Genomic DNA, 14,806 nt, shown 5'->3' on the forward strand with positions numbered 1-14,806 from the left:
ACCTCAGCAACAGCCGACAGCCACACAGACAGACGTGAGCCGCAAGCTGGAATTTACATGCAAATAAAGTCCAAACGATTGAGCGTCTACATGTGCTTATTTATTGCAGGGCTTCCCGATGTCTCGGCTAATATGATGTGACACCAAAAATAATACTCAATTCGATTTACAATTCATGTAATAATGTTTAATTTTACTCTTCATTTAACATGATTTCCTACCCAGTGATTACAAGACTGGGTAGTATTAATTTGAGCAAGATGTACGACGATGTGATCTTGTGTTCAGAAAAATGAATTCTGATCATATCCGTAAGTACGAAACAGTAGCTTAATCATCTTTTGACAATGTTCATTTACGCTGTGTGATATTCATCTATCTGGATTCAGAAATAAATGACACTTGCTGTACAGAGATGTCTTATTGGTCTTATGAAGGTTGGTTTGTATAGCTCACAGACAGTGAGACACTGAACATACAACACCATATTAATGATATATTAACCATTAGGGTGGGATGTCTGAGTACCCCTCACAAACACTGAGTTATGTTAGGTTATAACTGCCATGACTGGAGTTATTTCTGCTATATAAAGCTTTATGGATGTAAATATGGAAACATTGAGGCCAGTGTGTCTCGTCCCTGTGTGGTGTGACAACAGCAGTGTCACCAACAAAACAAAGAACAAGTTAAAACAAACACAGTCCCACTACATATCTGAAAGTGCCTCAAATGCATCAAATCTGGATTTTACAAAGTTGTACTTTAATATTCTAATAATTTTCAGCTTATTTAGATCTATGAACTGACTCAAATCCATACTGTTACTCTCTAACACAACAAGGAAAATATAACAGCACATCACATCCTCAAATTCAACGAAAGCAAAGCACATCAACTAAATTTGATGACGCATTTAAATGTATGGTTCACCCGAAAATAAAAAATTCTGTCATAATTTACTCAGCCTCAAGCTGTTCCATTACTTGTATGAATTTATTTCTTCTGCTGAACTATTTTGAATATTATTTTGAAGAATGTCCGTAACCAAAAAGTTGATGGACCCCATTGACTTTTATAGTATTACCATAGTAGACTATTCTATGGAAGTCAATGGGATACATCAATTTGGTTACCAACATTCTTCATAACAAACTCATACAGGTTTGGAATATTTGGAATTTATCACTATCCCTTTAATTTTATCTATAGAGCTTCGGTGCAGAGTCAAGTCACAAAACCTGCCAAAACATGCCTGGGTCATATTTCAAACTAAAATCAGACGAAGTTCTCATACAGAGAACGAAGGCTTTAGATTTTTTCTTTTAAGTAACACTATGTCAACTAGCAGTCATTAGAGTCTCCTTAATATCGGCTAACACTTTATGTTGATGTTCCTCAACAGACATTCTATACCTGCAACTACAAGTCAACTAAAAACAAAAACAAAATTTTTTACCTGTCATGAAAATGTCACCATGCAGAAAAAATAGTCCTAAGACTGAATTTTTTTATTAATGATAATTTTTTTAAATATATTTTTTCACAATATTTACAATATATATTAATATATTTAATTAAAATACACTGAATCATGACTTAATGGGGTTATACTGTATACATGCACGATAAATCATTTAATTAACATTATTATATATATTTATAAGGTTGTAAGTGTGAGTCATCTATTTTATAGGTGTAATGTATCCTGGACATGATTTCATGTGTTAAAAAATATCCTGAATATAATGTATCACGCTGATTACATGTCCTTTCTTGCAGATTTGTTCACACATGGCACACATTAAAAGCATATCAGACGCGTCGCGTCATTCACATTGATGGCATGTGAGATCATTGAGCTTATCATCTGCTTATCATTGTGATGATTGTGCGATGATGTTTCAGACAGACAGCCGTGCAGCATGGGAAAACCAGAGCTCCTTTTTCAACCCCTGAAGTCTCACACACTCAGGCGGGCTGGTTTGCTTCTATTTCAGGGTGTTGTCAGTAAGAGCGCTGGCCTTGCACTGAAAAAGCCCGGGGATTGAATTACTCTCCCCTTCTCTCGCCGTGACCTCGTCAGAGGGGGGTTAGAGAAAGAGAGGCAAAACGGGCCCCTACCTCGCCACTTCAGGCCCCCCGCTTCTTACAATACCCCACGGGCTCTCCCAGCGTCCAGCTTTCCTCGGCTCTCCCTCCGCCATTTACACCCACTCCTGCTTAAATGACCCGGCACCGGCCCGACAGAAGGCCTGTCCCCATTAGTACTGATTGCTGACCTGATTTTGTTTCCCTGGTGTCCCCATAGTCAGAATTTCAGCATTTGTGATCTTGTGACTTTGTTTTGAGAGTGTTAGTTTCTTTTTTTTTTCCTGCTCGAGTCTTCCTCACAGGCTTTGTGTTTCTCGACATTAGCAATTCCACAATACAAACTACAAAAGGATGAAAGCGGGACGAGAAAGAACGACAGAACATAGCAGCAGTAAAGAGAAGGGAAAAAAAAAACATGAGGGTAGCTGCACGCATTTCAGAGACCAGCGAAACGCGTGTTACTCCAAATTAATTACAGCAGTTTCTCAACAATTTATCTCGCCGTCTCAGCTCCTTCAAACATGACTGTTATTTTTCCTTCAATACCTCACGGAGTTCCACCTTCTCCCGTAAAAAATTCAGAACCCCCGTTAGTCCCATCTGGAGTCAAGGTCAGAATGCACGCATGTTGATGACAGACAAATCTCTTTCATTTTTCATGAGTTGCTTAAAGGCATAGAGCTTTTCCTGCCAAAGCAGGGCCTGCGTAATGCGCGATCATTTTCCCCCCACCTCGCTCATTATGTCAAACCGCACACGCAACACAAAGACACATATTTGCTTTGAATTGATGTTTTTGGATTCGCGGGGTACACAGCGCTCGCTAACCACCAGAGCAAGGACGCATAAACACATCCAGGCAGTCGGCGAAGGGTAATGATGTCTAGAACTGAGGTAATTTGTGGCCCAACAAAGTATCAAGTGCCGCACAGTTCATCATTTCATACACCCTCCATATATGCATGGGCTCGTACAGTTCGCAGATTTGACAGCTCAGATATTAGCCCAAAAATTGCTTCAAGACCTTAAACGTGAGATATTAAACCACAGATCGCGAGCGCGATTCATCTTGCCGTTCCGTGGCTGACGTCCCGCCGAACTGTAGCTGTCAGATGTGACTTACTGTCTTGATTATGTGAGGAATAAACCAAACTGATCAAGACTAACGCTGTGAACAAATGACTCGAAAGTCGAGTGAGATGTTTTGCGAGGGCAAGGGGAGACTTTTCCATCTCCGTTTGATCAAATTCCGGGTGTTTACTCCGAATTGTCACATGAAATAAATTTTATCATCAGGAATTCCCAGGACGCGCTGCGGAGCAGCTGAATTTGATTGCGCATTTCCATACAATATATTCATAATATCAAGTGCCGTTTTGTAGTTATTACATATAATGAAACCGGAGATGTACACCTGTCAGTCATTAGATCGCGGAACGTTCCGATGCGAAGTGCCGTCTCAGAGGGTGAAATTACTCTTGGAGAGGGCCGTTCTCATTTTGAAAATCTGCTTCATGAGTCTGATGTTTGGCAGCTTCCATTTCAGCCCACGCTGGCAATGAAAAAGCATTATCCTCCTCTGAAACGCCCAGGAGGCTTTCACAATCATCTGCAAACTGAGAGTTATTCTTATTTGCCTCCAACCTGTCAGGGGCCTCCGTTATTAATGTTCATATGTCATCAATAACCTGACATTACAGCATTTTAGCGGGAAATAGTATTTTAATTGTTTCCTTTCATGCAGGTTGGCACGGTAAGTGGTGATTGACCTCAAATATTGTGATGGAACACTTCATTTTACCTTGCGTTTGACGGACCATTATTTACAGGTGAAGTTTCTACTCCGCTGCCGTCACTAAACAGAAACAAAATAAATAAATAATAATAATTAGTGTTTGCAAACAGGTTTCCCAGAATGCTCCCCTTTGTCTGCCATTGGTTGGAAAAACAGAGTCCGGCCCCAACCATCAATCAGGACCTGAAATGAGTGAATCAAACTGATGTATGTTTTCATAATTTCCACAAAATATTTTTTAAGGTACATTCAATGACATATTATTTGATATTTTCATTTTTTATTTATTTTTTATTTATACATTTGGCTAGAAAGTAATATTAAATAAACAAATAAATTAATTGATTATTAAAAGCTGTTTATTTAGAATTATTAGTTCTGATTCAAATAAACTGGTTACATATAACCAGTTTATTTGAATTGTAACTAATAATTCTACAAAGAAACAAAGAAATTTTAAATGGTAAATAAATACATTAACAAATAATAATAATAATAATTAAAAAACATACATACATACATACATACATATACATACATGCATACATACATATATAAAAGCTTTTTAACAATAATTTTTAGTTGTAATCTTAATAAATTGGCTATATATGTATATAAAAAACCTGATTGGCACTCTAAACGGCTCTATGTTTGTTAAGTCGGTTTCATCTGTTGTTTGTCACAGTGCACACAAATACAAATAAAAAATCCACAACACCAAAAGCCATTTTGGCACCAAAGGCCCTCTGACATGCAACCTTGCGGTATATCATCAACTTTTCTCTTCACCTGCTGTCTGCCTGATACCTTCGTCTTGAGGACAACAACCGTGGCAAATATTTTACATATCGCCTGTCTTTGATGCTTGAAAGGTGTGTGATTTCACAACACGGGTGATGTGTTTCTGCTTTATACGCTCCCCGCCTATGCTGCGGGACGTCCCGCCACGTGCTTTCATGTGTAGCTCGCATGCTCGAATCAAACCTCTGCGGTTGGGTCGTGTGTTTGTGAGTGCGAGAGAGAACAACAGCTTCCCGTGTTCCTGTCACCATCCTGCTGTATCCGTCTCTCATGTGCCATCTGGATGGATGTTGTAGAGTTAAGACGATGGAGCAGCGAAACACTCCTCTTTCACTTTCTTTCTCGCTTTCTAACTACCCGCTGTCAGTCTGCATTCTAGGACAAGCGCGTGAACGTGTCTGGCAGCGATGGTGGTGTGGAGGAGATGTGGTGAAGAGAAACTCTCAATGAAGACTGATTAATAAGTACATTTTTACATTTTTTAAAAGAAAAAATTAAGAGTGGTGCTTACACATGAATAAGTGGCCGCTATGATGCTGTGCATGTTGCTATGCAGTTACTTTGGTGTTCTGGGTGGTTGTTAGGTGCTTGCTTACTATCCCAAGTCAAAAGAGTCCATCTCATGGTCTCTGTAACAAAGGTCAACAATTAGCAATTGCAATTATACATGTGGAAAATTGAGCATTTACACACACACACACACACACACACACACACACACACACACACACACACACACACACACACACACACACACACACACACACACACACACACACACACACACACACACACGCACGCACACACACTTTATGGGGACTATCCATAGACATGATTTCCATACTGTACAAACGGTATATTCTGTTCCCTAACACTAACCCTACCCATCACAGAAAACTTTCAGCATTTTTACATTTTGATTACACTATTTCAATGGTCCACTTTTGACATTCTACAAAACCATAAGTAACTTTGCAACTCCATGTCAAATAATTGCCTAGTTCTGGCATGAAACTCTAGATGGTTCAGGCTGATACAGTATGTCTTTAACTCATTTGTAGCGACCACATCATTATCTACATAGCACAGCTGATTAGTTGATGTAGCATCAGGGGCCAATGAGCTGCGGCTCAAAATTCAAACAAATCCGGGTAGTGTTGCTGTTAGCAGTATGCAGCGCACTTTCAGAAAACCCTCCACGTTCCCACCTGTATAGATCTGCTACTGGGGATAAATCATGTACAGTATATACATGTACAGCAACAGCAGCGTTGCAGATCTATTCCGCCAAGACTAAATACATTACAATGTTTTTCGATTGCTAAACGACAGTGAGCACAACTGGAGCTACATGTGCAAAACTCTAACTACAGTCTGCACTACCAACAGTCACCTGAGCTAAACAGTTCACATCACCTGCAAAACTCATTCCAAGCAACACAACTCTTAACACACGCTCAAAACAGGCTCAGTGCAGCCAAACACTACACAACCCTCACTGAGATAACACACACTGTCATTCAGAACACACTGAGAGTAAAAGCATCAAACACCAATACAGAAAATACAAACTTTTCATCTTTACAGTTTGAACAATTTCAGTGACTTCATTCAAAGTAATATTTTCTTCAAAGAAAAGAGTGACAATCTTTCACATGATTTATTTAAATTTTTAGAACATAACAATTCTTTAAGGTAGATGGAAATTAGCAGTTTGATTCATTAGTCTGTAGTAATTTACTGAATTACAGTAATGAGAAAAAAAAAGGTAGAAACTAAAAATAAATTCTGTAATTTGAACAAATAACAAACAAGACCAGCTTAGCCTTTCAGCTGAAATTGCAATCCGCAGTGTTTGAAAGGCACAAGGCTGAAATCTATTCTGTTTTGAATGTGTGGTTCACGGTTTTGACAGCAGTGTGTTAGCATTTGAACACAGTGCTGTAAATCCACAGTGTTGTGCAGGTTGTGGTTAGAGTTTTGCACATGTAGCTCCAGTTGTGCTCACTGTTGTTTAGCAATAGAAAAAAACTGTAACATTGCCATGTCCATTACCAAGCCAATCTCTATTACCATACCAATCTGCCGAGACCTGTCATGACAAAACTAACATTAGTAGGTTTAGTAAAACAAGTTGACATGAAGTTACTTATAGATAGTAAAATGTCTAAAGTGGACTACCAAAATAAAGTGTTACGAGAAATTTAGAGACTGGACCTCTTGATAAACTGATAAATTGTAATCAAATACACCTGTTATGGGATATTCTGGTCCATTGATATTGCTCAGTTCCCTGTTTCAATGTAAGAGATTTTTTTGCCTGCCTGGCCAAAACTGTAAATCAGATTGCTTAGAAAGGTAACATCTGTCCTCAACCCGATGACCATGAATTGATGTTTAATACTTAACTCTGTATTAAATAACCCTGAGTATGAGCAACGGTAATAGTGATGCTTGCCATATATATCAAACTACACTAATTATGCAGCATATAGTCTCTCACAAACATACTCAGATAATGATTTCCTCCCCCTCTCCTTTCCAACACTCAAAAAAAAAAAAAAAATAGGAATAACTTAATCATTTCTGAATGTTTAAATAGTCTAATTGACTTAATCCTCTGTATTTGGGCAACATTATTAAACGCGAGAGGCAGAAATACACAGGCAGACTGTTATTGACTGAAAGTCCCCGTGCAGCTTTTCAGGTGAATCGATCGCTAGTCTCTCAGGCAAGTTTGAATCATACTAAACCTTTGACTGACAAAACTTCTCCCCATTGAAATGCAGTTGAAAACTACCCTCTATTGATTCCCATCTTGATGAATGGAGAAAAATGGGAGGAAAGCAAATCTCTCCCTTTCTCTCGCTCGCTCTCACCCTCTATCATCACGTTCTTCACTTAACCCACTCAAACTGAGCTGCTCAATCGCACTTGAAAACAATGAATGGAGAAATGCTGCAATGTTGTGGTAGAGTTTCTGGCTGCTTGAATTTCATCCACAGTTCCACAAGTGAGCGCTCATTGAAACTGATTATCGTTGCATTGATTATCTGACATCAGTGAGCATGCACAAATAAGACATCAACCGTACAGAAATTAGACATGCCCACACAACATTCTTGTTACGCAACAATGTTACTGCAAGTTGCTTATAGCAGATTGTTAAAGTGATATAAAGTGATTTAATAAGTTGATATTTATGTCTGGAATGCTTTCGGGTAGTTGACATCCTGCAACGAAAATTATTTAAACATCATTTTGCCAATTCCTTCCAATAATTATGCTTGAAATTTTAATATTAATATTGTCAATTGATATTATTTATAATAAATAATACCTAGAATATATACACACTACCACTCAAATGTTTTGAATATAAGTCTCTTCTGCTCACCAAGGCTGCATTTAATTGATCAAAAATACAGTAAAAAAGATTAAAGATTATTTTAAAGTTGAATTTTGACCAGCCATTACTCTAGTCTCCAGTGTCACATGAACTTTTAGAAATCATTCTGTAGTGTAGGAATAAATTTGTTCCTAAAATCTTGAGGTTCATTAAACATTTTCAGTCCCTCCAGAAAAACACGGTTATCCGATCGCATAGTTCAATGCATAATCAGCCAAAATCCGCATATTTATGTGGGGGCCGCATTTTTTCAAATACACCGCACTTTCGCCGCATAAATTGCTGATTTCCGCGCAAAATATGGGGGGCTTGTATGATTTCATAATCCCTACATTTTCGTTGCAAAAAAGTTACATCTTAGCAGAAAGTTGAAAAATGTTGCGTTTACTTCACAAAAGAGCAGCCATTTTCCCCTGTTGCCATGGGAACGTTATGAAGTGACGTAATTACGCAACGTGACCATCATCGAAAAGCTGTAAAACAGGAATCACACATTTTTTTTTAATATATTTTATTCATTCATTTTTATAGAAGTTGTAGCATATTCCTTTTGTAAAGCTACAGAACTTGCTTGACTCATCAATGTTTTGTAAGTTTAAGCCATGTGTTTATTAAGGTCTGAAATAAAACAAGATGAGAACTTAAATATTCCCAGCACTTTCTGTGATGTAGTATGCTTGCTTATGATAGGAAGTAATACGAAATGACTCTTTACATTAAGGTAGTAGCCTAATGAGAGCAGGGTGTTGGGGGAATCACTTATTTTTTCTCTTTTTCATCAAACCGCAGTTTTTGCAAGTTCCCGCAATTTCACTGCATACAATTCACTGCATAAATATCCCGCATATTCCATCGCATTTTTTAAGAAAACGTGCCGCATAATCAAGGATTTTTGCCCGCAACAATTACAACAAAAAAAAAACTCTGGAAATTTTTCTGGAAGGACTGATTAGTTTAATGTTAATAATATCCTAAGAAATGGTTCAGTCTAATTTCATGTTGTCTGCAAAAAAGACTGACATTTCATCTGACATGCATTTGGCCGCCTGCATAAATCTATTAATGCATTTGTGGCCCATATAACTGCTACGCACTGGTTTAAACTGCAGTATTCTGTGTGAGCAATGAAAGCCACTCACTCTCTGTCTCCACTGAGAGAGAGAGAGCCGGGGGGGATCTGAACCCCTGCTGCTCAGGTCCTTCAGAGAGGCCCCGGGGGCCGTGTTTCGGTCCAGCCCGGGGGCCCAGAGTCCCAGCCACGCCTGCAGGGCACTGGGTTTGTTTGTGGTGGAAGAGGAGAGGAGAGTGTGACAGCATTTCTCTCTTCCATTTCTACAGATGTGCTCTGATGCTCTTACATAATGAGAAGAGGCAGAGGAGAGAGCTGGCACTGGCTTTTTCCTCAAGGCATGAAACTATGCTTCAAGGATGCTTGTAAATAAAATGATAATTGCACAAACTTTTGCTTTCATTTGCATTTTTGAGAGTAACTTTTTATTGCTATTATTTTAATAACTATTTGAATTACGAATATTGCATCAGTCTTTGCACTTTATTTCATTTTTTAATACAAGGCAAGATAAGTATATTTGAGTAGTATAATGCAAAATGTACCATGAAGTATGTGAGTTTTTCATGCTGTAATGTCATCAAATGGAATCACTCTCAACACCCTGAGGTTCCCCCGGGCCAAAAACACTACCCCACGAACGAACAAACACACACCTACACACACACGGTCAAGGTCACACTAGAGACCAGCCGTGTGTTACAGGACCAGAAAAGTGATGTCACACAAGTCGGGACAGAGATTTTAAAACAAATGATGTCATCAGTGTGCGCTAGAATTCCACACGCAGCCATAGACATCCATCTACATGTGTAAAAAACAAACATTAATGTTATAAATATTTTCAGTCATTAACAGCCCTGTCTCTATATGACAGACAGATGAAGGATAAAAAATATATAAATTTTGTGACGCCAAGCAAAAAAGAGGAGAAAGTTAATACATTTTGGTAAAGATTACGGAGACAAAAATAGTTTTGTTCAACATTTGTTTTGAAGAACATGCCATGATTTGTTCACAATAAGACCAGAACATGCATTGAAGTCCCCCTGTTGTGAAAATCAAGTTTTTAAATGTTGTTTATATGTCTATGTAGTGTTTTTTAATAAGCTTTAAGGCAAACCATGTGCAAATTCATAAGTTAGCACCATTGCTTAGTACCAAAGACGCGGTTTGAAATCGCTGATTTTTCTGACGTCACAAACTACCTTGTTACCAATCAGATCAACGTGTGATGGAGTGAGTGGAGACGGGGCTAATTTGCATATTCCTAGAACCTGAAATACTAAATGAGGCAAAGGTGTAGAGTTACATTCAGGCTATTTAAAGGCAATAATTTTTTTTCAAGGAAAAAACGTTTAAATATGCAATTTTGGTGATCAACAATGATTTTTCAAGAATTTTTGATTTATTTATTTTGGTTTAAGGGATAAAATTATTGACTACAGGGGGACTTTAAGAAAGCAAAATGGGTAAATTTTGACTTCATGTTGACTTTATTAATAAAAAGAGGGGAGGCAAACAAATAATCTGCACGCCACAAGACGAGGTGTGTAATAAAATAATTACGGCCTCAACGATGGTAATGGTCCATGCGTTGAGTCAGCAAAATTTCAAGCCTTTTTAATCAACCCCGAACAAACGTTGTAAACTGCCTACACCACGCCACTGTCAATGTTTATTAAATCCCCAGTCACTGAATTTTAAATATTCCCACAAATTGAAGCAGAAAAACTAATATTTCAGTCACTCCGAGAAACATTAATATATTGGTTGCCACATGCCCTTTGCATTCACAAGAGCAATTACGGACCCCGGCGTAGGCAGGAGAGTAATGAGACAGAATAAATATTTTCTCTTTCTTCTTCAGCCACCCGTGTAAGCGGAGCGCAGAGAGAGGGCCGCCGCGGATGACAGACGTCTGAAACGAACACCCGGGAAATATATATCAAAGTCAGACTCATAATTTATGTAATGACATTTGCGTGGCCACTGATTAGCTGCCTTATCAACCTCGGTAATAAAGGAGACCTAACCCCCAAGTTTATCATTCATTTATCAGCAGTCGTTTTGAATAATATCACAGGATTGTAATGTAATCATTATGCGGCGTGGAGAGCGCGGACTGAGGGGGTGTCACGGACTGTCATAGTTCACGCCTCTTAATTTGCCTCCGCTCTCCGACGCCTGGGACAAATTGAGTCAACAGTACAAAAAAAAAAAAAGACGCAGACAAATAAAAAGGCGTATCAGAGGACCGGATCTCGAGGGCCAATAGACAACGGAGGATGACGTAGGAAATGTTAAACACAAACTGGAGGCCACTGAGGTTGCAGCCAATCAGATGCTGCAGAAAGGATGGGACAATTCATATCAAGAGCCAATTAAAAGCTGAAAGGAGTGGGGGAGTTACAGAGCTTTTGATAAAATAAGGACTATCCAAATCTATATCCAAAGTGAGTTACACATTTGTTTTCTTTCTTTCTTCTATAAAATGAAAACCAAATAAATGTAACAAACGATAGGCTAGATGCTATGGAGGGAAAATGATCAGAGACGATCATTTAAAAGCTGAGAAGAGGGAGGGGCCAATTATTAAAGAAAGTGTCTGCTGAACGAATAAATAAAACAAAACAAATAAATATTTGGACAATCAGATGCTACCAAAATGAATGTGAGGAGCCAATTAGAAGCTGAGAGGACTGGGAGGGAGGGCCATATCAGTATGTTATAGTGAGACACGTTGAATCTGCTCAACACAGCAAAAAAAAAATAAAAAAAAGGATAACAAATCTCATTGACACAAAACAAATAAACAAACAAACCTGAAAAGCAGCATTTTGTCTTCTTGTCATATCAAAAGCCCATGAAACCTATAAAGACTCCATAAAGTGAGAATGACATGTTTTTCAAACTTTTCCACTTACAGATCAGATGACACACGGAATAATGGAGAGCGCAGGCAATATGATTGTTACACAGCACTTATCCATTTTCCCAGATATGATGGATTTTGTGCATCTGAAGTGAGAGGAATGAAAGAATATGAGAAATTATGGCGGCTCCAAGAACGCAGCGACGGTAAATGTAATTTGATCGACACAAATTACGGCTGGCATGTCGGGGAGTTTCATCTAGTCCTCCAGTAATATTCCTGTCAGAAATCTCATATATCCTTTCCCATAAAACACTGTGTTTATTTATTCTCTCTCACTTGCACACGTACACACACTCGCTCTGTCTCTCATTCTCTCAAATTTCAGGATATTACATTTGTTTTGCTGCCGTTGGAGGGATAAACCGTGTCTTGAAGTGTGTAGTCGCATGTCACGGATACAATAAGGCACTAGTCAAAAGTACTGATGAAAAGAACGCATCGCATTTTCCCTTTAACTCCCTTTAGAATTAATATAATCACATATCTACATATAGTAAAGCACAGATTTATCATCTTCTAGTGTTCTTTTAAATCAGATTTGTGTTTTCTTTTGAAAAACACAGCGTTAAGAATAAAAACATGAATGTTTTGCAAATTTCAAGGAGACATTTAAACAGGATGCATCCTTGCATTCGCAGGTGATATGGTTTAAAAAGTTGAGCTTTTTATTGGTAAAACAGGTTGCTGAGAAAAGAGCTGAAAAAAAAATCTATCTAGCCTGTTTAGATAGAATTTTTTTTTTTAAACTTTTTCCCTGCCATTGACAGAATGTTCTGGCTTTCCGTGTTTCCACTGTTATACGGTAGGTGGTGCTATTATGCAAAAGAGTAGAGAAGCTCCGGATCAAAACAGACAAAAAAGGAACAGAAACAAGCGATAAAAGCATTGCTTATGCACCTTCTTTGAAAAAAAGAAAATGCGATTTTCTCAGCTCTTCCCCCCCAAAATGTACAGATAATAAACAAAATATTCTGTGTGCCGTGAAATTTTTGTGAAAATTATCAAAAACGCTGGCGGGGAAAGAGTTAAAAAGTCCGTAGCCAGGCCTACATTTCAAGCATCAAATAATTTGTCAGAGGTGTACACTGAGCATACATACTGTTAGCAGCACGTATAGCAACAAATAGCATCTTGTTTTCGCAAAGTGAAAAGTGTGTATATTGAAGAAATATGTTATTTATACTAAATGTAAAAAAAAAAAAAAAATGTGAGCAGAAGTGGGCAGAGTAAATGAAAACAACAAGGTTAATTGCACTCAGTGTAAACGGACACTTCCCTTATAATATGAGAAAAATTCTTCAAAATTCATAATCAGTGAAACCTTTTAATTCTTAATTTTTTGGGGAGTAAAATCAGCAGTAAACATTCATTGTCAGTCTGTTCTTACTGAATCCTGGGGAGGTCGTATCACACGAGGGCATCCTAAACATCTGCAGCCACGGAGGAAGTCGAGTTCTGTAAGTCTGTCAGCGCTTTAACCAAACACACAAGAGGAAAACCCAACGAGAATAACAAACCAACCCGTCTTACAAAACCACACCGAACACAATAAAATGCCTCGCACAATAAACGGAAGGGCGAATGGAATACACAATAAGATGGAATCATCCATTGAGCATAAAGGAAAAAAAAAACAAAAAAAACAATAGGATCTGGAAGCTTTGCACATAAAGTCCAAGAACACCACTAATTTTACACCTCAGTGTCCTTAAGGACATTTCCTGTTGTTTCTGATGCTTCGCGGTCTGTCAGACAGCCAGAATCATGGGAAGAGCGGCGAGTGGCACTGGGGCCACATTGGAGACTTTCACGCCGATCCACCAACAAACGGTGAGATAGTGTAAGGAAAGAAACAAATCTCAAATTCAGAAGGCTGCAGTGACTGCAGAAGAGCAGGGTGTGTGAGAACGTGTTCTTATTACCCCAGTAGAGGGGGCTCCTCGCTCTAAATCAATAATAATGACGGTGATTAATGAAGGGAGATTCTCAGGCTGTGGAAGTCTGTCTCCGTCCCCTACGGAAGATTCAGACTCCTATCGGATCCTCCAAAGTGCTAAACCACCAAATCCTCTTGCAACGGCTTTTCAATTCAACAGGGACGCCAGCTTCATCTTACACCCTCCAACAGACACTCATAAACACACAGAGACAAACTCACACACTTATTGGGCAATGAAAACACACTTTCTCTTTTCATCACTGGGATTTTTTTTAAGTATTCAGAATCCGCTTTCCAAAAAAAACGCTATCACCAATTATCACATGGCTAAATCATCAATTTTCCTTCATATTTTTCCTCTCTTCCTCAGCCTAATAAGAAAGAAAACCCTTGTGCTCAGCCTTTTGTTGCCAAGAATGTTATACATTTCCATGCTTTTCACATTAATAAATCAGATCTGGTTTTATTACGGTATGCTTTAATGATATTTATATAATCTCTCTTTACCGTGGCTTGTAAATAGGACGGTAGCCCAAGGGTGAGTCTTCGCAGAGGGCCGTGTTACGAGATGAACATCACAATGGGATTCATCTTCAATTGTCCTCTTGTGCCCTAATATTAGAATATGCAAATATATCATGCAAAAGATTAAATATCATTTACAATGCTTTAATTTTCATATTTTATAATGTAATGGCTTTAGGACTGAATTGAAGAGATTTATTTACAAATGTTAATTCCAAATGACATCAAAACAAAGG

The sequence above is a fragment of the Siphateles boraxobius genome, unplaced genomic scaffold, assembly GCF_051911475.1.
Source record: "Siphateles boraxobius isolate OS27281-9 unplaced genomic scaffold, OSU_SipBor_1 46, whole genome shotgun sequence".
Lineage (NCBI taxonomy): Eukaryota > Metazoa > Chordata > Actinopteri > Cypriniformes > Leuciscidae > Siphateles > Siphateles boraxobius.